This window comes from Micropterus salmoides, unplaced genomic scaffold (assembly GCF_014851395.1).
Source record: "Micropterus salmoides isolate LMB-PRFRI ecotype aquatic unplaced genomic scaffold, ASM1485139v1 Ms_hic_scaffold_4, whole genome shotgun sequence".
NCBI classification, from domain to species: Eukaryota; Metazoa; Chordata; class Actinopteri; order Centrarchiformes; family Centrarchidae; genus Micropterus; species Micropterus salmoides.
Genome location: NW_024043372.1, coordinates 9,955,535 through 9,980,870, shown reverse-complemented (window position 1 = coordinate 9,980,870; position 25,336 = coordinate 9,955,535). Strand labels below are relative to the sequence as shown.

Below are 25,336 nucleotides of genomic sequence, written 5' to 3'. Positions count from 1 at the left end.
TCCACAGTGCGAGTGTTTTGTCAGGAGGAATGTCTGTGGTCTCTGCCTGGCCACTCGGTAACGACTCATAATAACCAACCTATCTTTCATTAGGCTGGATGAGTGTTTAGTTTTTTTCTCTTCACTGGCTTGGTTATTATAGTAGCCATTGGTCAGACAACACATTTAGCAGCTGTTAGACAGACACTGATTATAGTGTAAAATTTATGTGATTACTTTGGACTGACCAATAGTAGAATCTGCATGACTTTCTGGACGACAACTCTCACTCTGAGAGGAGTTGTATGCTAACGCCAAGTTAGCTAACTTTTAAAATAAACGGTAAACAACACTAAACACGGCAACACTTACAGCCTCCAAGTTTGAAGTCAGGTCACGTAAAACCCATGGCGATCCGTCCTTTAACCGTTAGAGCTTGTTGCGGACTAATTTATTAATTGAACACACTGAAGTGTAAAGTATGAACATTGCGGTTGTTGCAGTGCTTGCCATCCTCCGTGGTAGGCTTGACGAATAGCACGGTATTTCAATTTTGCGGTTATCGCGACAGCCCTAATTATGACCACCAGCCTAATATTGGGTATGACCCCCTTTTGCTGCCAAACAGCCCTGACCCGTTGAGGCACGGACTTCACTAGACCTCTGAAGGTGTACTGTGGATTCTGGCACCAAGACGTTAGTAGCAGATCCTTTAAGTCCTATAAGTTGGAGTTTGAACACTTGTTTGTCCAGCACATCCCATAGCCATCCAACACCCTGAACTCGTTATGTTCCTCAAACCATTCCTGAACCGTTTTACTTTTGTGGCTGCTCACAACATCCTGCTGAAAGATGCCACTGCCATCAGGGAATACCATTTCCATTAAAGGGTGTACATGTTTTGTTACAATATTTCAGTAGGTAGGATGTGTCAAAGTGACATCCACATTAATGGCAGGACCCAAGGTTTCCCAGCAGAACATTGCCCAAACCATCACACTCTGCCAGCTTGCTTTCTTCCCTTAATCCATCCTGGTGCTATGTTTTCCCCATGTATGCAATGCACACGCACCTGGCCATCCACGTGATTTAAAAGGAACGGGATTCATCAGACCAGGCCACCTTCTCAATGGCCCAGTTCTGATGCTAATGTTCCCACTGTAGGCACTTTCAGCAGTGGACACGGGTCAGCATGGGCATAGTGGAACAAGACCTTACCAACAAACTTTGTGATGGGTTTTACTTTAATTTGTCACCCATCTGTAAGTGAAATTACAGCAGTATTATCAAAGAGGCAGTTCCTTAATGTGGTTATGGGAATGAAGTAATGTGAACATGTACTATGGACAGATTAAGCGTGTCTTAATCCACCTTGCAGTTGTCTTGAGTTTACACGTTCATTTACATGAAAGCTAAATTACAGAAGCTTTTAGAATTGTAGGCACGGACTAACAAATGTCTCACTAAACATGAAGCATAGTTTTAAATGAGTGTCCTGTTGGATTTAGACTGTGCTTCTGACAGAAGGTGCTCTACCTAAACCAACTGAGGACTCGGTTCGTGAGACTGGAGCCAGGACAGTCCCTCCAGCATTTGGTTTCCTTACTGCTTCCTTCCTGATGATGCAGTGTCTTGAATGAGAATGTTGTTCAAAAGTTCAGATGTTTCTCATTTTTGAACATTTTTGACTTTCTGTTCTGCTTTCTGATATGAAACATTTATTTGGTTGTCTCACATAACTTCACACGTAGAGCAACACACCAACAGTGCCACAGTCCTTTGTATTCATTGTATATGTGGAATTAGTAAGTAATATCAGGCAGACTCTACCATTAACAACACTCCCTTAAAGAGGTCATATTATGCTTTTTGGCTTTTTCACTCTCCTTTATTGAGTTATATACCTTTTTGTTCATGTAATAGGTTTGCAAAGTGAAAAAGCCCAAAGTCCAGCCCAAAGGGAGTTTCCATCTCCCACAGAAAACACTGCTCTGAAAACAGCTCGTTTATAGTCCAGCCACTTCCCTTTCATCCCTGTGATGTCACAAGGATGAAAGCTAAATGCGCCTCATAATGCTGGCCAAGCGGCTAGTCCAACACGCCCATTGGCCCGCTTCTCTTCTCAATGGCCCACCCTTCTCTGCTTCTGATTGGCTATTACCGGCCTTTCGCTGACCTGCCCTTCTCGGCTTCTTATTGGCTAGTAGTCCTTAACTAGGAACTGTGCATGTGCAACTCCCAACAAAGATATTGTAGAGACAAGATGTATCACTTGGTAGCTAAAACGAAGCCTTCACACACAGGGTGAAAAGAGGAGCTGCAGCAATGTGCAATATGACAAAAAATAAGGTGTTTTTTGAAAATGAAACCATGTAAACCTGTTCTGGTACAACCTCTAAATAAGATTTTGAACCTGAAAATGAGCATAATACCACCTCTTTAATCAGTCATATGCTTTGTACACTTTGATGCTTATCCTTGATTTGCATGAATAAACTGATCAATAACAATCATGTTAGAAATGGGATTAGTTTGGGAGTTGCTTGTTGTGTTCACAATCATCTTCGGTTGTCCTTAATATATCAGAAGTCTCTTATGAGGCCTACTGACTGTATTTTTGTATGGACCTTTCATATTAACTGTACACAAATGACCAACATCACACATTGGTGCAACATCAGATTAAGACATTTACTTTATTGCTATACGTCTATAGTGTTTTTTGTTGTATAGATTTTTTTTGCCTTTAATGGACAGTTGACCGTGAAGAGGCAGAAAACAGGGAGAGAGAGAGAAAGAGGGGTACAGTATGACATACAACAGTGGTCCCCCGCTGGAATCTAACAGGGAACTTTGCAGTTATCTAGCATACACTGTAACTATTTGGCTACCAGGTTGGTCTTAATTTTTAAAATTTATTTTCATGAATATGTTTTAGATTGTGCCTTTGACTTCTGATTGTTGCTGTTTATTGTCATCAGTGTATTCCTGTGACTTGTGCGTTTATTTCCCTGCCTGCAGACAAAATTTTCATTGGGATGATGATAATAATAAAGCTGACATTGAAATTTAAACGTTTAACCATAAAAATTAAAACCAAAAAATTAAATTGACTCATTGATGACTTGTATCTAATGCAAAAGTTGCACAAACAAATCTGCTTCCGACTTTTCACTTCACCTTTGAGTGTTGCCTTCCAGAACAACTATGAACATTTGATTTCTAACGGTCAGAAAACACGACCACAAACTAGCATAACCCGACACTAATGTAGCCAAGATGTCCCTCTCCCTATCCACGTCCTACAGCTCTTTATGTGGGATACCAAGGTGATATGCTATGCTAACTTGTTTTATAGTAAAGGACTACCGATAGGTGAAATCAAACAACACATATTTTCAGAACTTACCAGGTTGTCCAAATTCCTCGCTTACGTTTCTCTAAGTTCAGTTTAATGTTTAGTGTTTTTATCATATCCGTGAGTCTTCTCAAATAAAAGGATTAAAATAAGTAAAGCATATAATTTCCATCACACCAGTCTCTGTATAACTATGAACAGAGCTCTGTAAGACAGAGACAGACAATCGCAACAGTGGAGATCGGCACCTCTGTGGCTCTCTGCTGCAGACAGGTTGAGAAGCGAGAGTGAAAATAAATCCTCATATGACCAAACACAATTTGCGTGTTCAAGTCCCCCAGCACGAATTTGTCTCTTTGCTTTTACTTTGTATGTAATCACACTGCATGAATAAGTCACTTTGCTTTCTGCATTAGGTTGCTCGTACAGTGATCTCATTCTTTTGGTCATTACCCAGAACTCATGGCTGCAGGTGATTGTTGGAATGTAAATTGACTGAGTGGCAAATTGAGAGCTACACCTCCAGGCCCAGCTCCCTCTTGACCACAACAGTCCAGTACAATACTGCATTACTGCCGACACTACACCAATCCTCCTGTCGATCTCTCAGTACTCCACTCCTCCCTTGTGAAGAATACTCTAAAGCTCATTACCACATCTGAAGTCATGGCACTAGTGAATTTGCCCCTTCAGAGTGAGTTGCTGCCTTTAGTGAAGAAACTCAAGTATCTCAAGGTCATAAATTATCTACTTGTGAAATCTCCTAGTTGAGTTAATTGGTTGATGAACAAAATTAAAATGCTCTTGAATATGATAGAAAAGGGTGAACAGGTTCTCGGTGGTCTGAGTAACCTCCAAACAGAATAATGATGGAAAATGTTTTGAGAACATGTATCAGCTTTTCTTCTCTCTAATTAATGCATCTCTGTGGTTTGATACGTATCAGACCTCTATAGCGAAGGGGTTATGAAGTGCTGTATAGGCAATAACACATCAATAAATAACTGCTAATATGATAAACACAAAAACATGCCAGAAATGAATCAGAAACAGAATTACTGGGAAATGGCAAAAAAGTATGGGAGAAGTTTCCAAAGCAGAGGGGCCAAGGGATTCTCAGTAACAAAAATGAAGAGACTCTGTTCACTCTGTCTTTTCAACAGCTGTTGAGGTCCAGCTGTTCTTGGGTTGATTTCAACCTTGGTTGTCAAACCAGAGAGATGTTGGGCTTCCCCAGAGCAGTTCTAAAGAATTTGCTTTTTTTTATTTTGGTGTCCCTAGACATGGTGAAATGAAGAAGGGGGAAAAAAAAGGATAAGAGACAGTACTTCTCTATAAACAAGCAGAGCAAAAGAGCAAAGACTGAAGTTTAACAGCAAAACAGTTCAATAGAAAACATGTGAGTATTTCAGTGTTCAAGAGGAGAGGAAAAAGAAGGGGGCCCAGATATAAACATCCAAGGAACATGAGCCCAGACTGTTACAGGTGTGTTAGCAATTTTGCACACCTTTTAAACTTTTATGACTCTGGGAAAGAGGTCCAGTAACTGGAGAATGTTTTTACTATCACTAATTTTCTATGCCAGAGTTTGGGATCTCAGGGTGTTTTTCACTGGTAGTCCACTAAAGCAAGTTGATGGGGAAAGCCACCCATAAGAACACACTAAACACACATTATTCCTGTCATGTTGACTCGCTCAGTGTTTCTCGCAACATGAGTAAGCCTTTTCTTTTTTTTTCTCTTTTTTTTTTAAATCGTGTTTTGGTACCAAGACAGAGATGGACACATTGGAAACGGTTTGATACATGAGGAACAACAAGGACTGTAAACTCTGTCTAGAGAATTGGACAGAAGAGAATTTCATCAGACACTTACCCAACTGTCAACATCAACTAGTCCAGCATGTACTGGACCTGGTCTAACTTGGTCCAGTTAGTTGTGTGTGCCTAAATCAAAAATTCAAATGGCTTTCCAATTGTAATGTTTGTGCACCCCTTTACCGGTTATCGATGTTGATTAGATGAATAGAATTAAACTGGCGGTAGGAATGTGTATCTCACTTGCATGTGTCCTTGTGCATGTGCACAATACAAACGAAATGGGAACCTTCATAAAAATATTGTGCAACACCATGGAGGCTTTCAAGGAGAAACTATCTGAAAGTGTGTGCTTTTATCCCCATTACTAAAAATCGAATACAATGGAAGGGGCATCTGTATACAGTGCAACCAAATAAACTTCATAAAAAATAAAGGCAACCAACGCCTGGTTTCATGCTGGGCATGGCGTGAGTAGTTTTCCACACAACAGCAGAGCACAATAAAGGGAGTTGATTACCTTGCTGATGAGTTTGAGGTGTGTAGTCTATTGCCTGCAACTCTTCATCTAACACCTCACTGTGGCTGCCTCTTCTTGTTCCTTAACTCCTTGCAGTATTTGAAACTGATCCACTTTCAAAAATGACCAAGCTTTGCAGACGCATGGTTTGATGAATGATCACAGTCAGTGCTAAATTTTACATTTTTCGGTGACTGCTTCACAATAAAAGCCACCCTGTGCTCCCCCTGTTGAATGCTTTTAATGTGAAGCAGCAGCAGTATGAAATCTACTGCATTTGCAGTAACTTAATAAAGCTCTGAGATGTACATGACAATTTTCAATTGTCTGAATATTGTATAATTAACAATAGTTTCAACAACATCTAACCTGAAATTCAACTAATAACTACAGCCTACAGTCCAATATGTGCATCAGTCCAGTAGAAAGGAAGAAATTAAAGAATTGTCTTATTTGAAAGAGCAAAAGTTGTTTCCCTTATTTTGTGTGACATCCAAGTACTGTTTCAAATCAGTGTTTCTGGTGAAAGTGCTCTAAAAAATAAAAATATTATAATTATTATTAATTATTCAATTGGTGTTTTTGTTCTTTTGTGACATTTTTGTACTTTGTAGTCAAGTTAGTTTTATTTATACAGCTTAAAATCAATAAAGTTTATGTCAGATGGCTTTATAGTCTGTACAAAACACCCTCTCCTACCCTATCCTTAGACCCTCATCTGAAAAGCAACAAAAAAACAATACTATAAAAATACTTAATTCCTTTGTTGGGGAAGCTTTAAATTGTAAAATGCTATTGTTTTTAACAGGTAAAACCACTAAACCTGCGTGGTGTAATCCTTGAGGTCGCCTGCTCCAAACCCACCACTTTTCTCTCGTGTAAACACAATCATCATGACGGTAAACATTTTTCTGGCTTTTTTCTTCAGACAGCTGCGGTCGATGTGATTGTGAGCTGGGTTTAGGGTGACAGGTGTAAGCGAGCGATACGTAATGGCAGACTGAAGCCAGCCTAGACAAAACAACATACGTCAGTGAATTTACTCCACACACAGACGCCCATTTGACTGCAGAGTAGCTTTCGGCTCAGTGGACCACCTGGCTAGGCATAAAGGAGTCTTGGTCTGCATGGGTCTGGCTGAAAAGTGACATGATGCATTAACCCACCGCTGTGTCTTTTGACATAGCCACCCTCTAGCCTTAAGCTGCTGCCAGCAGCTGCAGACTTGACAGTGAGGTTTTTATTTTAGCTCAGAGACTTATGTAATGAGTGTTGCATGTTTTTCAACTTAAATGGTTGACACAAAACTACCACCTTCAAATTCATTATTGGCGTCCATGTGAAATTAAACAGACAAATCAAAGCACAAAGACCCAGTTTCTACCAAAATAACTCTCATTGCATTGCCTTGTTTTCATGAACCTCCTACCCATTTGTGCCTCTCCTTCCACCTGTGCACCGTGTGCGATGGGCTCCAAAATACCACAGAGACAGTGGCCTTTAAACTTTGAGCCAGTTCTCAGTGTTCACTGACATTTAGAATTGGTTTATCAAACGTGGTCTTGGCTGGACATCCAGATATGGAACCTGTCCTGGACATTTATGTCTTCCAAGAGTGAGCATCAACTGACTGAAATGAAATGGACACTGGAGTCTGTACGTTAATGTGATGGTTGCTTGGATAGTGTTGAAAATTGTGCTTCAAATTGAAGACCCATTTAAACTCACTAGCTCAGTGCTCATATGACTTTTAGTTTAGTTTTTTTAGTTTTTTTTTACAAAAGTGAGTGAAGTTCTACAAGTTGTTCCAACAGAAATTATTTCTTAGTTCTGTATTACTGTAGGTTTATTTTTTTCCTGTAATCTGTTGGAAGTTAAACCCCTCTGCAGGAGAAGTATTCTGTCTTCCTATTTACTGTAGAAGTGAGTGTTTTTCCTCATGCAGAGCTTTGGTTCAAATACTGGCATTAGGCCTTGGAATTCAGTCCCAGAGGATCTGACCTGATGGTTAAAACAGAACAACTGCAGCCTCCACAAGGAGACCACCACTTTGGTTTTAGAAACAACCGGTTAGTTATTAATTGTCTTCAACTAATTTTTTCCAGAGCTCATGGGTTAAAGACAAACATTGTGTTTTTTGTCTGTATATTTGAACGGTCTCTTTCACATCGTATCTTTGTTGTCAGGAAAGGTTTTTGTAAAGTGAAAAGGGCTAATTTCACTTATGTATTTTGGACATAATACCTCGTTAAAAATGAACAGTGTTCGATTTCTTGTAAGTCCCTAACTCTGGTTTAGTAGGTGGAACATGGAACGTAAGTCCTGTTCCAATCTAAAATCATAAACATAACCGCACTGGAGCCATTTTAAAAGCAGAGGTTTTTGTGTTCAGATCAAATGTTTTAATTTGTGAAAAAAGGGCATAGGTGATGTAAAAAAAAATTTTTTGTAGCTAACTGCTTTGAAGGATTGCTTGCTTGATGTGTACTGTATTACTGTGAAGCTGTAAAGTTTTGTAGAACTGCTGCTGGGAACTGCAGAATGCCCACTGTCTATGTATGTTCCTGTTATCAGAGCCAGATGCAGAGCAGATGTTAGGGATGCATAGGATGGAAGGTTTTCTGTTGCATATACGACTCTGTCATGCCACACATCTTCTCTGTAAGACATTTGATAAATTGCTGCTAAGTTGAAGCTAGTGTAGTAGCAGGAATTGATGTCAGCCCTGGACTGGAGTATGCTTTCAATTACCTCCCAATAAGTTTGATATGATGGTGATTGCATGCCAGAATGTTGTCCTTGTTTGAATTTTGAAGAAACTCCACATGCTGAGTTGAATGTGTACTCTTTCTTGTTTTGCTTTTATGACAGTGTTCAGTTCAAGATATCCATCTGCCTTCAGAAATATAAGGCTTTTTTTTAAACTCCTTTTTAATTTATTTTTTTTGTCCAGGCCTTGCAGTCTCTGGGTAGAGATCAAGTTCTGTTCTTCTCTGTTTTATTCTTGGTTTATTCGCCTCAGACTTCATTAAGAGCCATTGAATTCAGCTGTGGTGAATTATACTGGATCTTTGGTTTATGTCATGTTGTGGACATCTCAGGGTTTGTTGTCTGTGTGTAGCTGCTGACTGTTTAATGTAAAGAGCCCTTCGTGGTTCTCTAAGCCTGGAAGCGCTTATCCCAGCATGAGGTTTACTGTCAGTTCTCTACTCCAACAAAACACATCAGCAGAGGACAAAAGGTCTTTCAGTAAGTTTCCCACCGAGAGTGGGATGTGTGGCCAATTATGTGTTGTTATTATTGTTGTTTAATCAGAGACGGAAAGAAGCACTTGATTTGTAAATCGAAAGGACCTTGAATTTTTAGATACTAAAATCCAAATTCCAACTGTAAATAACATTTGGAAAATGAAACGTGAAAGACTCAGTTTCTTTGTGATGTGAAGGAGACCAGGGTAGCCGCAGAGACAGAATAAACTCTGTGGTCATCTGCGTCTTCTAAATTTCATGGTTGGATTGTGGTAAATGCATGTAAACGCCATGTATCCACCTCTCAAAATCTCAGTGTTTAAGAAGAAACCCTGTAGTGTTTATGTAGAGTATAGATGGGTAAATAGGTTCTCACACCTCTCGAAAATTTTAGGCTCGCTAACATTGTCCTTCTCCATGATCGTGGTATGTTTGTGTAAAGAACAGTCATTAACCCCCACCGCTTGCGCTGGGCATAGGGAATTACCCTCCTTCCCAATGAAGGCAGCTGACACATTGATTGACAGGATAGAGGTAGTTGAATAAAATACCATGAAAATCTATCGGCTCTTATTTGGAGCCGTGTTTTTATGATCTTTATCATTTCATGATGGGTAAAAGGTATCTACCTGGTGCTTTTGGAGATCAGGGCCCATATTTATCAAGTGTCTTCATCTACGCAAATTAGTCCCAACTGACCAAACATTCTCAGGAGTGATGCATATTTGGTACTACTTTTAGGAAAACATTTTAGCAAGAGGTATCCTTATCTGTTGGTAGCTGAGATTGATGTGCCACAGCCCACAGAGGGCTGTAACATCATTGCTGTGTGTGCAGTACTGCTGCACAATATATGCATGATGCAGCACTAACAAACAGTACTGTACAAATGTTTTAGACAGACTTGGAAAAAGTATGAATGCTTTCAAAAATAGACATGTTAATTGAATGTATTTTCAATTAAATAAATACCATGTAAACAGAAGACAACTCTAAATCACATCAGTTTTTGCCTTCAAAACAGCAATTCTTTAGAAGGAAAGTTGCAGGTAGGTTGGCCCAAACATCTTGGAGAACTACCCACAGTTCTGTGGATTTAGGCAGCTTCGGTTGCTTCTCTCTCTTCATGTAATCCCAGACGACTCGTTGATAAGATCAGGGCTCTGAATCACTTCCAGGATTCCATGTTTGTCTTTACGCTGAAGATAGATAGTTCTTAATGTCTTTCGCTATAGAGGGTATGCGCGTGACGTCACAGAACGCAGTTACGCTCACTGAGTGGCAGAAAGACAAGCAGCTGTGTTGGCTTGAATCGGCTAAAACACAAACAACACATCTAAAATGGAAAGAGCTGGACCACTGGTTGTTTGGTAGGCAGTAAGGATCACTGTTGAGTCTGACTGCCTATAATTTGAGCAGATAATTCGTTGTTGTACTCCTTGTTTGCTAAACGCAGCCATGGTAACAGATGTTTTGCTACTCAGTCCAGCATGTTCCGGAAGGGGAAGTGACATCAACGCATACCCTCTATATATTTGGAGTCATTGGCTGTTTCTCAGTACTGAGTTCGCCAAGTTCGGACTTCTGTACTTTAAAGCTCGGACTTGGCAAGTTCGGCTCGGGAGTACAAACTTCCAGGAACGGGAGCACGTTGTCAGTCATTCAGCAATTGAAACAGCAGTGACTTGATGACGGCCGGACCGTTAGCGGGCGGGACCTCACATCTCCGAAAACATCGTAGCAACTTTTTAAATCAACCACATATTTGGAGTTTAAACAACTATATTCCCACATTTAAAAACTCTTAAAACTACTATATGTGACACAAGAACAGCAGGGAAGTTCTGAGTTTTCTCGTCTGACATTTCCGCTTTTTGGCAGCGAAATGCATCCTGGGATATCTGGCGATCCGAAGTCCACACAAGTCACCACCGATGCAGGCTCGGTAAAACGGGCGGAGCAAGAACACATCCGGGTATTTGACTGTACTTGGCTAGATGCGGACTTTTGAATTGGAACAGTACTTTGGCTGCAACTGATGACATTTCACAAGTCCACAAGAACACAAGTACAGACAAGAACGCAGATTAAGAAACAGCCATTGTCATGCTGCAGAATAAATTTTGGGCCAATCAGATGCCTCCCTCATGCAATATCATTATTGACAAAAAACGTATCTGTATCTTCTCAGCATCGAGGAGACCGTTCATTCGGACCAAATCCTGAACTCCGTTTGCAGAAATGCAGCCCCAAACTTGCAAGGAAACTACACCATGCTTCACTGTTGCCTGAAGACACTACACTACTTAAAGGAGACCTATTATACTGCATTTCCAGCCCTATATTGGAGTTCTGTGACTCCTTTATGGCAGCTATGCATGATTCAAAGTAAAAAAAGAAAAAATTATGTCTGTGAAACAAACTGTCTTTGAGACCCATCATGTTTAACATGAACATCTGACATTGTAACGTTAAACTTTATATCAAGAATAATAGCGATGCACCGAAATGAAAATTCTTGGCCAAAACGGAATATAATGAAAAAATATGCCAAACACCAAACAAGTACATTCACATTTTTTCTATTTTTTAGCCAGTTAACTCTTGACTGTGAGGTTTCAACTCACGGCCCAAAAAGGAGAACAACAAACGCACGTGTGCACATTTTCAGCTTAGGTCTGCGGCTTACTTTGGCTTCAACTCAATAATCAATTATGATTTCAGTTAAATGCTAAAGTTGCTGTTACAGTTACCTTGTCTTTGGTCCACTGGCAGAACACCGGGAGCTTTCTAATCAGATGGCGTTGTGTTGTTGCCGAGGCGATATAAGTTTCGTTTTAGGATGGACGGACGGTAACATTACAGAGTTGTTTTCTTTAGTTTGAAATAATCCCATGCTATGGACACTTTCTTCTTCGTCCCTCGCTATTTTCTCTCTCTTCCTCCACTTTGTAAACAGCTCCATATTATAATCACGTCGTGTTCACAGCGTAAGCGCGATGAGCGACAGTAATAAACTTGCGAAACAGTGTGCTGTACAGTTATATGGATTAAACGAAGCTTTGCGTCGATGCATTTTATTAATCGATTTAATCGATGAATCGTTTTAGCCTCGACAATAACTGTGGCACGATGGCCCAGGGCCAGTAAAAAGTAGCTCCGGGACAGCTGAACTAGCAACTCACTGGCCCAATTGAGCCAGTGCAAAAACATTAGTATTTAAAAAAAGAAGAAGAAACTCAACATCCTGCAGTTGTTTTGCAGCTGTTGGCGCGCACTGTTGTCCAATCCAGAGTTGATGTGATAAGTGGTTGTCAAATGCTGTTTCCCTAATCTCAATCATGCGGCAACCTCTGAGTCTGAAAGTGAAACTATGCAGACGGAACTTAAACCTGCATTCTCTCTAACAGCCAGCAGGAGGCGACTGGTTGCAAAAAGAGGTCCGGTTTGATTAGAAATAATGGTAAAATGTTGCTACTTCTCAGCTGATTTATTACCTCAGTAAACACTTTCATAATGACTTTATGGTCTCAGTCGCTAGTTTCAAGTCTTTTTCAACACAACATGATGTTCATTTATTAAATGGTCCTATTTATTTAGGGGAAAATAGACAATAATATATGCTAATATGCTTTAGGGCAGGACTACCTTGTGATTGACATGTCGCTACCTGGCAACCTGTCAATCAGGCGACTTGTATCTGCTGCTCTGTGTGTTTTTATTAAATGGCTGTCAGCAGGAGAGAGAGCACGTCATGTTTGAGTCTGTTAGTATGTTTTGTTTTATTAGTAAATTGTTTTGTTAACCTTTTTGTTTTTTATAATTTTAACTGTGATTACATTTTAGTTTAGTTTTTTTATATCCAGGATGTATTTAGTGAACGATTTAACATGTTAAAAAAATAACATAACTTTTAAGTCTTTGGTTTTGTTGTAACACTGATAAATAACTTTTGGAAGGAGAGACACTAAAAATTGTCTTCGGGCCATTAAGTTTGAAACCCACTGGCCTGGTGCGGCCAGTTGCAAAAAAAATTTAAAGCCCCCCTCCAGCCAGTTTTAACTGCCGTTTTTGGTTAACGTTCTTTCTCAAACAGAGAATGGGGGTGTGGTTAATAGTCGGACGTAATATATTACCATGACAACCAAAAACTGACCGGCTAGAGTGTTCACTAACGATATGCTGTGTTAACATCACAACACTGTAAAGTTTAGTACACTTTACTGTCTGGCAGGAGTAGCTATTACTTACCCATGATAGAAACTAATGTGTGCATAACAGCTGTGATCAATCATACAGGCGATGGTCCTGTCACGCACTGCACACGATAACTCCCACTACGTTTTATGGTGCGTTACTTTACTGCGGGGGAGTGGGGGGTCTATTACTCTGTTGAACTGTATATAGACATCTTATACCATTGCCTCCGCCAATGCATTGGTAAAACGGCCGTCAGTAAAATGCATGTTGCAGACTGTATATAAGACGGTGGCAGGTGAAAGTGTGACATGTTTTCTGTCATCTGTCCTCCAACACTGCATGCACAAATGCCATAATGAAAATGAACAGCACACTAAACCAAGAGGAGTAAACTAAAAAATAAAATGAAGACCCTCTGTTAGCTAACTTTCTGCAATAACTATGCTAGCTAACTACACCTGGCTAACTACAACGTAGTAAACTTAGCTAACTAAACTAGAAAGACAAACCAACAATCAGACACAGAGACATACCTACTATCAGAATCAGCTTTATTGCCAGGTATGTGTACACATACGAGGAATTTGACTCAGGATTGTACATTGCTCATGATGTGCTTACTCATACAAAAATACCATAACACAATAATAAAATAATGATAAAATAAAATCAGACACAAACTACAGTATAGACAACACTAATATACACACTATGAACAAACAATATAGACATATTGACAAATAGTGCAGTGATCAGAGTGCAAAGGATGCAGGAGTAAACTATTATTCTCATTATGTACATGTTGAAGGTGGATATGATATATAGGTACACATACATGTACACAGTGTGATGGAGTATAGTGCAAAGGATGCTGGAAAAAATAAATAAGCCCTATGACCTGAGGTAGGTGTATTGGTATACAGTATATAGAATATGACATAGTATGAACAGCACTGAAATAGAGAATGGTGAATAAATAAATGATAATTGGTAACCAGTAAACATGTGACTGATTAGAGACAGATTTACTGGGTTATTGCACAGGAATTGTTCCTGACACTGTGAGTCAGAAATCATCTGTTCATCAGAGTGATGGCTTGTGGGAAGAAACTGCTTCTGTGTCTGTTGGTTTTGGCGTACAGTGCTCTGTAGCGCCTACCAGAGGGGAGAAGCTGGAACAGGTTGTGTCCGGGGTGAGATGGATCTGCAGTGATGTTTCCTGACTCTGGAAATGTACAAGTCCTGAATGGAGTGCAGGTTGGCACAGATGATCTTTTCTGCAGTCCTGACTGTTCATTGTAGTCTAGTTTGGTGGCAGATCCAAACCAGACAGTGATGGAGGCGCAGAGGACAGACTGGATGATGGCTGTGCAGAACTGGATCAGCAGGTCCTTAAGCAGGTTGAGTTTCCTGAGCTGACGCAGGAAGTACATCCTCTGCTGGGCCTTCTTGATGACGGTGTCAGTGTTGGGCTCCCACTTCAGCTCCTGGGATATAGTGGAACCCAGAAACCTGAAGGATTCCACAGCAGACACAGGGCTGTTGAGTATAGTGATGGGGGGCAGAGTGGGGGGGCTCCTCCTGAAGTCCACGGTCATCTACACAGTTTTGACCATGTTAAGCTCCAGGTTGTTATGACCGCACCAGAGAGCCAGCAGATCAACCTCCCGCCTGTAGGCCGACTCATCACCGTCCCGGATGAGGCCTATGACCATTGTGTCGTCAGCGAACTTCAGGAGTTTGACAGATGGATCTCCTGAGGTGCAGTCCTTGGTGTAGAGGGAGAAGAGCAGTGTGGAGAGCACACACCCCTAGGGGGCGCCAGTGCTGATAGTCCGGGTGCTGGATGTGATGTTTCCCAGCCTCACCTGCTGACTCCTGTCAGTCAGGAAGTCTGTGATCCACTGACAGGTGGAGGCTGGCACAGTGAGCTGGGTGAGTTTGGTGCTGAGGATGTCCAGGATGATGGTGTTTAACACCGAGCTGAAGTCCACGAACAGGATCCTTGCATATGTCCCTGGAGAGTCAAGGTGTTGCAGGATGTAATGCAGACCCAAGTTGACAGCATCAGCCACAGATGACTGTAGGCAAACTGCAGGGGGTCCAGCAGGGGGCCTGTAATGTCCTTCAGGTGGGCCAACAGCAGTCTTTCAAAAGGACTTCATGACTACAGATGTCAGGGGGACGGGCCTGTAGTCATTTAGTCCAGAGATGGAGGGTTTTTTTGGGACCTGGATGACTGTGGAGCGTTTGAAGCAGGAGGGAACTTCACACAGCTCCAGTGATCTGTTGAAGATGTGAGTGAAGATGGGGGCCAGCTGGTCCGCACAGATTTTTAGGCACGATGGTGAGACACCATCAGGTCCAGGAGCCTTCCTGATCTTCTGCCTTTGGAAGAGGTGGCTCACGTCCTCTTCACAGATCTTGAGTGCAGGTGAGAGGTCAGAGGGGGAAGGTGACTGTTTGAAGATGGTGTTGGAGTTGGGGACAGGTGTGACTCTGGGCTTTTGAAACCTACAGTAGAAACCATTCAGCTCGTCTGCCAGTTGTTGAGTACCAGCAGTGTTGGGGGATGGTCTTTTTTCACCTCTTTCTGAGGTGGAAAAAGGATGCCTTCACAGTGCTCTGAACAAAAAAATCAAAGGTGAGGCTGGTGTCAAAAATTACACCAAGGTTCCTCATCTTACTTTGGGTCTCTAGAACAGAGCCATCAACAAACGGACAGTGGAGCCGCTTTGCGAATTTGATGACGGGAACCTATAAGCATAGCCTCAGTTTCCTGCTGTTCAGGCAAAGAAAGTTATTGCTCATCCATGCTTTTATCTCAGAAATACAACCAGACAAATAACAAGCATCAATGTCTGAACCAGATTTAGAGTGAATGTAGATTTGGGTATCGTCAGCATTAAAGTGATAATGGAGGCCAAGCGATTGCAGCAGATGCCCAAGTGGAGATTATATATTATATAAATAGATCAGAGGGCCTAGAACTGATCCCTGAGGAACACCAGTGAGCATCGAGCAAGTGTCAGACCTAAAGCCACACAGAAATAAAATGGGAATGGTCAGTAAAATAGGATTTAAACCAGTTTAAAACTGTCCCGGACACACCAAAAACGCTTTTAAGACGGGTAAGTAAGAGACCGTGATCCACAGTATCGAAGACGGCTAGGTCAAGAAGAATAAGAAGTGAGGTAGCTCCAGAATCAGAGGCCATCAATAAGTCATTGGTAACTTTGACCAACGCCGTTTCAGTGCTGTGAAATTTATTAAAACCTGACTGAAGGGGTTCAAAGAAGTTATTGGTTGTAAGATGATTACAGAGTTGAGAGGCAACAACACGCTCAAGTATTTTTGCCAAAAAGGGAAGATTAGAGATGCAACGAAAGTTGTTAAAATCAGTGATTCATTTATAATGCTGAGGATAGTAGGGCACCACACAGCGAAGCACGATTTAAATAGAATAATAGGAATTGGATCCAGCAAGCAAGTGGTTGATTTCATGCTTGTGAGAGCCTCAGAATCAAGCATTGAGAAATGAGTGAACCCAGATGAACGAAGGAGGGAAGTGGCACAGTCAGGGTTAACAGAAATTTCTTTGCGATCATTGACAATCTTTGAATTAAAAAACTGTAGAAAAGAATCACAGAGCGGCTGAGAAACAATCATGGTGGAAACAGGATTAACTTGAAGCAGTCTGTGTATGGTTTGGAACAAGTGTCTGGGATTATTTTGATTATTTACAATAGCCTGAGAGAAGTAAGAGGATCTTTCAGTCTCCATTAGAGCACGATAACCCCCCATTGTCCTTCCACTGTTGGTAGTAGACACTCAGTCCAGTAAGAAGCCATTTGCGCTCCATTTTCCGACAAGCAGCCTTTCTAGAACGCAGATTGTCATTATACCATGGAGCAGAGCGGGCGAATGTGACCTTAGAGGAGCAAAAGTGTCGAGATTAGCAGCAAGAGTGGAGTTTAGCTGCATAACTTTCTCCTCCAGTGATGATGGATGAAGATAGCTTAGGATGGAAACCACAGAATTGGAGAAAGCTGTCTGATCGATAGACTTCCACTTCCGAAAGGTTACTGTTCAGATGGTAGGCTCACTTGAATGATACAGTTCGAGATTAAAAAAGACAGCTGAATGATCAGACAGTCCAATGTCAATAGATGAAAATTGCGATACAAATGAGCTGTTAGCAATCACAAGATCCAGCGTATGACCCTTGTTATGGGTCGGGTCAGTTACAAACTGTGTGAAGCTAAAACAATCAATCAGCAACAGAAATTCCTTAGCCGCCACTGAGTCACTCCAGTCCACATGAATGTTAAAGTCTCTCACAATTAGAATTCTGTCAAACTTCATAGTCAACATCAACAGGAAGTCCGCAAACTCTGACATAAAAGCTGCATGTGTCTTAGCCTTAGGTGGTTTATAGACTGTAGCGATGATGGTGGATACAGGAGTGGACATACTCAAGACCAAGCATTCAAATGATGAAAACTGGGGAACAGTGACAGAGCTTGTGTTCAGCTTCAGGTTGTAAACCACAATAATGCCTCCACCTCTGCCAGATAGCCTCGGGAGATCTAATACTCCAAAGCCCGCTGGAGTGATCTGGTTAAACAGGAGCCCGTCATTTTCTTTGTGCCAGGTTTCAGTTAAGAACAAGAAGTCCAGCTTTTTATCTGTAAGAAAATCCGATAAAAGCTTTGTTGTTCACAGACCGCGTGTCTCTGAAGCGGAGACAACAGAGGTTTAATCTCCATGCGGGGAACCGATATTAAATTACAATGAACAACACCAGTATGGAGCAGTTTGTTGGTCTTATGTCGACAGGTAGGGACATAGATGTTAGGAGAGGATGAGACGGCAAGACTGCGCCTCAAACCCCGATGGATGTATCGCTTAGCAGTCCAGCATTTCGACAGAGATTGTGAGAGTCTTTGGCTAGGCAATAACAGTTCTGTTTTAAATTCAAAAGCTGGCGTGTAGTGCCATGGTCGGTGAGTGCACACTTGCAAGGCCAGAGCGAATGAAACTCCGTACCCACTGCAAGCACAAAGTCGTACAATCCACACAGACAGCCGAACCGAGGCGATGATCCGGAGTTACACGCTGCAGGATATTCCAGGTGGATCTTCGTAGCGCACTGCAGGCACAAAGTCATACAATCCACACAGACCGCTGAACCGAGGCGATGATCCGGAGTAACGCACTGCAGGCTATTCCAGGTGGATCTCCGTAGCGAAATGCGAGCACAAAGTCGTACAATCCACACAGACTGCCGAACCAAGGCGTTGATCAGGAGTTACACGCTGCAGGTTATTCCAGATGGAGCACAGAACTAAAAACTATGATCCAAAATATATAAAATGACACTGCCACATCGCAATCGTTACAGGACTAAAGACTTAAATAAATAAATATGGCTTAAAATAACAAGCTAAAACAAACCAAATGGTAACAGGAGCGGCAGCAGGACATGCCAGCGTACCCTGAAACCAACCACATGACATCAATCTACTGTAAGTTCTAAGTAAATGACATGATCAATTGGTTAGCTAGCTCTCAACGATGATTATCGGTTTGATGCTCTGACTTAACAAGGCGTGACGGCTTGACAGTTTTTTAACAAGGCATGACAGTGCGCCTGTGCAAGCTTGGTATGTACGTATGACTTATGGAATTACTATAGTCATACGTCACAACCCCGTTTTAACAACTAAGCAACTTTTGCAACTTTGAGCACAAAATTAAGCTATTTGTCAAAGATTTGGCGAACTATGTGGGTAATCAATATTGTAAGGAAATGACTATGAAATATCATAGAAATGTCAAAATACACTGGAGGGGGGCTTTGATGTTGAGCCCTGGTAAGTAAAAGTACTTAGTGCAAAAAATGCCAACCTCAACAAACAGCCCAACCTCAAAATTATTAACAAATTAAAATTATTAAAAAGAAAAGCAGCTCATCTTCAGGTTTGTCAAGCTGAAACCATGAAATGCTTTCACGTGAAAAATCACTTTTATCAAAGTAGTTAAGAGCAGTTGCCTCCTAATTACTCTGGGAACACTACAAACACCCGGACTCACGTCACATGCCATTATTTGCAACACTGCCAGCTGACTGGAGTAGATATTAGAAATTAGCACCCCTATGTACTGAATCAAGAATTGATTTTGAATCGAATCATGACTATCGGATACAGTAGCACCCGACCTTAGATGCCTGTTCTCATTCGAAAACAAATACACAAGAGTAGGTATATAGTTACTATTGTAAGGCGCATTTTATAAAAAGTTATTGGATTTGATTGATCAGCAGCGTGAAAAGCATATAAGAAACACACACATGCTGACATAGTGGGTTTGCAACTATGGTTGCTGGGAAATATTTGTTTTACAGCAAAGATGTGCACCAGTTATAAAGAACTGAAACAACAGGTTTGTACAGCCTCTATGTAGAGAGTTTGGCAAATAAAACAAGTGTCTTTGTTCCTCCTGATCAAATATTTAATTTTTTCACTGCCGGCTTGGCGCTGTGTTGTGTCGGCTGTGTTCGTGTCTTTATGGTGGTCTTTGTCTGTTGGTACTGGACAAGAGACAGACTCTGATTAGACTGTCAACTGCGATTTGACGGTTTGGACTAAACCAGTATGAGACATATGGAGAGTATTACTGGCTGACTGGGTTCCAGTGTGCAGTGGTTCTCTGACTACTGGATTTGTTATCCCAGCATTCCTGGCATTTTCCTTCTCCTAAGCAGAAACTGAGGGTCAGTTAAGTGTTGGCTCAAAGGTGAGTTATACGGAAGGTGAATGTGTTGAAATGCTAAATATCTGTAGTTCACACTCAAACCCCTGGTTATTATAGTGACCCCCCGGGTTTTAAAGTTTTCACACAGTGATTAATTTTTCTTGAGGTTGTCTGTCTGCTGAGCATTTTACCGTCTTTATCAGTCAGAAGATAAAAGCTTACTTACAGCTAGAAATCACTTTGTGTAACTTGGATCCTGCTGAGAGAGATAAAAACAGAGGGAGTTCAGAGTCGACATGTGTTTCCAGGTACCATACATCATTGTTGGACCTGAGGCTGCTGAAAATGAAATTGCTGTAATGGAATGATTCAGAGTCAAAGGGTTTATGTTGATAAGATCTCTGTAAAGATGAATGAATTTAGTTAACATGGTGCACTGACATAATTAGATGTGACGTCAAACTCGGGCTTTTCACTTTTAAGACAATATAATTGAAAATAATATCAATAATGATAAATTGTGCCACAGTGTTGAGTCAAAATTGGTGAGTTCTCCAACATCTGAAATACTGCAGAAAGAAGGTTGTGTTGTATCTTCAGTTACCCAAACTGAGCAGCTTGTTAACATTGGCAGTGCTCCTCATTAAAACTAATGAGTCCCACTGCTGGCTGGCTGACACTCTTCATTGACAAGTGCAGTATCGGTAAAGGCCTGTGATCCAAAGTGAGGACCAAAGCATAATGGGGCATATGGAGAATGTTTTTGTTTGTTGAGTGGGTCCCAGTTTTGGTTGGTATTGGAAAGTTGTTCCTCCTTCTCTGACTACTGAATTTGTTATCCAGACATGCCTGCTGTTTGAGTTCACCCAGAAAGAGGTGGGATAAGACTTTTTGTATTTGAGTCATTTTAGGTATTTCAAATTATATTATTGGTTTGTACTGGGTTATACTGGTTCTAAGTGCTGCTGATTACTCACTATCGGGTATTACACTGCAAAAAGGTTGAATGAAGTAGGGTTGCATGATTCTGGTGAGTAAAATATTCACAGTCCAAAGGCTGCGATTACACTCTGTGTACCCGCGGGTAACTTGGTGGTGGTGGGTGAAATCATCGGGCCATCCGCCGCTTTGACGACAGGAAGACACGGGCAGTAAGGTAAGCGTATTGTGGCGATCACGCACACAGCCCACCAGTCAGCTCAGGAAATATCTGTGAAGCGGCATTTCAAACCAAACTCACAAGTCTGAAAGAGGCCCAGTTTGTCCCGAGTTACAGCCTGGAGCCAGTGCGCTGCTTACCAGCATCGGAGGCTGTGGGGGAACTCTGTTGTTGTTGGAGAATTAAGCTTGTCTGTTAAACAGGAGAGGCATCACTTTATTTTCGTTTTATTATTTTCGTTGGCCAACTTTTGAATTGAACCTCAAACGGAGTATTTTTTGTTTGCTTACTGGGATATAGAAAGATGGACTTAGGTGTGGATGTGAGCGTGAGTGGTTGTCTGTCTATGTGTGGACCTGTGATGGCGACCTGTGTACCCCGCCTTTCGCCCAATTTAAGCTGGGATTGGCTCCAGCCCCCTGCAACTCTGTACGCAGGATGGATGGATGGTAAATGAGATGTACCTATTTATCTAGCTATAACATGTCTGAGCTATGATGTGTCTTCAGACTGGGGTGAGGGTGTAAGCTGCCTCAATTGTTTTGAGCATTTGTTGTTTGTTTGTTTGTTTTTGTTTTTCCTGTTGTATTATATATATGTGTATTTGGACCCTCTTGAAAACGAGATGCTGCATCTCAAGGGGCTATCCATCAATAAATTGAAATTGTGTTGGTCATAGTATACACTGATTTACAGCTTGTCGGTTTTCAAATAAAACAGAAGGTAATGAGCTTAAAAATTAATTGCATATTAAATCGTAATTGCAATATTGGTAAAAAAAAAAAATTGCAATTAGATTATTTTCCAAAATCGTTCAGCTCTACTAAATACTGTGTCTGAACACACCTTTATGATCCTACGCTGATCAAACTTGTGTGTTTAGGACTGGGTTTCAAAAACCTGCTTTGTTTTATTAAGTTTATTTTATTACTACAATGAGCTCAAACTCCAAGTTCCCATTTACACTGTAAATTAGAGCTGCCAGTAGTGATTAGTTATATATATATTGATTAACCTGCAGATACATTTTTTTGATTATTTGAAAGCCTAAAGTGACACTTTAAAATGTCACCTTACGTAGACACAGTCAAATTAGTAGGGGTGTGACGAGACACTTACATGATATTGGGTTCACGAGATCTAGATGAGATTTTAACACAATATGCTGAATTATATGATTTTTTTTTCCTGTACATCAACTTTTAACATACAACATTTAATATAATCCCTGTGTGATGGAAACCCGGGTCTACGGGGTACCAAACATGCAACTTGACCGCAACAACGAAGAGCCAGGTTCGTTGGAATGGCAGTCGCAGCATATACTCAGTCATAGTGACTGTGGTCTGTCACATTGCCCTCCCCTTCGGGAGACGCCCCATTGCGCTTCGGGCATACAGACGTCCATCACAACTCTCGCCAATCGCAAGTGACAACCCCAACCCGCACACCGCACGAGCACAGTGACACCCACCGCCCGGCAGCCCCCACCCTGACAACACCGGCCATGTGATTCCTAAATGCCCCCACTGTGACAAAGGCGGCAGGGGGAAGCAGCGGGAGCCCCAGCTCTGCCGAAGAGGGCCATCCCACTTCTGACACCATAGATCTATGGGGTACCAAACATGCAACTTGACCGCAACGCAGTACATACTCAACCGTAGTGACGGTGGTACGTCACACCCGGCTGAGTCAGCAAACATGTAGGCATAAAGTAGCTTCAAATTCTTCAGTTGTTGGAAACAACAAGTTTCTTTGATCTGTTTTAATTTTGGCTCCACTGTAAGGTTTTGAGGCAGACTGATGTGCACTGCAGTACTGGCCTATAAAAATGGTATGTTTTAAATTTTTATTTGATGAATCATACCCGTCCAGTGTTACAGTAGCCTACTCTGTCTTTTCCCTACTACAGTTACAGTTCGTCTGTATTATTGTTTGTGGTTAAAGTCGATGTGTTTTTCATGTGTTTGTGAAGGCAGGGGAATTCTGGGAAGTTCCCATGTTAATGTAATTATGTCTGTTTAATAGGACATTGTGGTCTTTCCCTCTGTGCTAATTGTGATGAGGAGAACACGGCTGTCTCCTCAGCAGTAGACTCCATCTGGTTAAAATCTCTTTTTATTGGACTGATCTTCAAAAGCTCTTCTTTTTAAGATCGCTACTGGCTAAAATAACAGTGTCTGTGATTCTGGCTATGACTGCCTGTCTGTCTCTGCCTGTCTCTCTCATTTCTGCTCCTGTCTGTCTTTATGCCATACATAATGCTACAGCATACCTTTAACCATAGAAGGGACAGACTAATGACAGACCCAGACGTCTCTTTTCAGTATGGTTGCATTTATATAGCGCTTTTATCCAAAGTACATTACAATTTTTGCCTCATTCACACACTCACACCTGACCATCGGGAGCAATTTGGGGTTCAGTGTCTTGCCCAAGGCAATTTTGACATGTGAACCGGAGGAGAAGCTGGGGCTCGAACTGCCAACCCTGTGATTAGTGGATGACCCGCTCTATCTGAGCCACAGCCGCTCACCAATATTTATTCCTGGAGCACATAATCTGTGACAGACTACATCCACTTACATTCAATCACACGTACACTCAGGTTTGTGCAGTAAAGTTACTGTTATTTGGAATAGACAAGGGTAAAAGTATTTCATGCTTCATGCTGGCACCACATAATCGTTTAGCTGTTCAGGTGTTTGTTTTTGCAGTCTTTTACAGCAAGATGGACGTTTCCCAGTAGTGTTGTAGTACTCGAGACAGGTCTTAAGACCACTTTTTGATGGTCTTGGTCTCGCCTTGGACTCAACCGCATTGTACTCTGTCTCGGACACTGAGGATGTGGGATTTTACTTCAAAACACATTGCTTCAAATGCAACCAATAACCCTAATTAAAAACGTGTTGTACCCGTTAACGACTGTCATCCCTACCCGCGATGGTAAACATGGAAAAGCTCTGTTTGTATGAGGGTGTTTTAATGGGAATGTGGATCTTTCAGATCAGTTTGAGAAGTACCTCTGATCTCGTTCCACATTTTATAGTGTGCCATGTAATGTGGAGAACTGGTCTTGGTCTTGACTTGGTCTCAATAAACTCAGACTTGACTACGACACTATTTCCCAGACACTATTATTGATGTTGTTAGTATATATGACCATATTTATGTGTGGGGATGGTGATTTTTATTGATATTGGTTTTAGCTTGTTTGTAACATTTGGCTAACTGCCAAGTTAACGTTAGCTGTGCTTGTAAAAAAAACAAACAGGATGATAGACTAAGGACAGAGATGATTAAATTAACCCTTTCTACATGTTTACCTTACAGACAGGTGTATTGATAAAGTATTGTCTTTTTACTCACAAAGGTTTTATTGCCCGTAGTTACAGTAACCGCGTAGCTGTCGTCAACTCGAGTAGTTCAGAGCTAACTTAACTTCACCGTCTCCGGCGGCGGCGTCTCGCTCTGCTGGCTGGTGTGCGTGTGTGTGTATGTGTGGGAGCCGACAGAGAGCAGCAGAGGCTGCAGCCTGATTATAAACAGTCCTGGGACCACGTTTCGGTGCTATCATTAGAAACATGAGCTTTCTTATCCATCACGTTTCAATATAAATCAGATTTGAAGCTCGATACATAACGTTACAGACCCGCTAGTCTCAATAGCAGCATCGATAAGCTCGGACCTTATTGATTTTCAGGTTTTGAGAAATGTTGGAACGGGGTCTCGATCCCCATCCCTATTTAAGTGTGATAAAGCCAGCTTCAATCAATTAAATGATTTTTGCTACATGCAATTAAAGTGATTTTAGGCGGACAAACTTGTTGTATCACATAAGCTTAAGTTTGGAATCAACTTGTTAAGCAACAGGTTTTTTTATTTGTTTGCTAGTTTTATTTTGATGATCCTACTTACATCTACACTCTCTCTTGCTTTTTCTCTCACTTACACTCTCTCACACACGCACACACATTTTCATCAGAGGCCAGGTCTTTCCACTCAAGAACCAGACAGCAATTGGCTCGTCGTCGTTGTTGCTCATTTTTCATGTCAGTCTTTTCCCTGCAGAAAGCATCACTGCTGGGATTCTCTCACATGAACAAACAGGCCTTTCAGTCTTTGCCTCTAAACATTTTAATTTCATTGGCCTCATTTTGCCTTGGGCTCTGCACTGGATGAGTCGGTGGTGTATGTTTTTAGTTTTGTGTGTGTGTGTGTGTGTGTGTGTGTGTGTGTGTTTGGACAGAGAATGTGTGTTGAGTGAGCTCTGACAGACTAAATGTCCAATTTTCT

At 41.4% G+C, this 25,336-nt stretch overlaps 1 protein-coding gene across 3 annotated transcripts in view; it reads left to right on the top strand.

Moving 5' to 3' along the window:
* Nucleotides 1-25,336, top strand: part of LOC119885596 (centromere protein P) — a 109,418-nt gene that overhangs the window by 27,224 nt on the left and 56,858 nt on the right. The window lies entirely within an intron of this gene.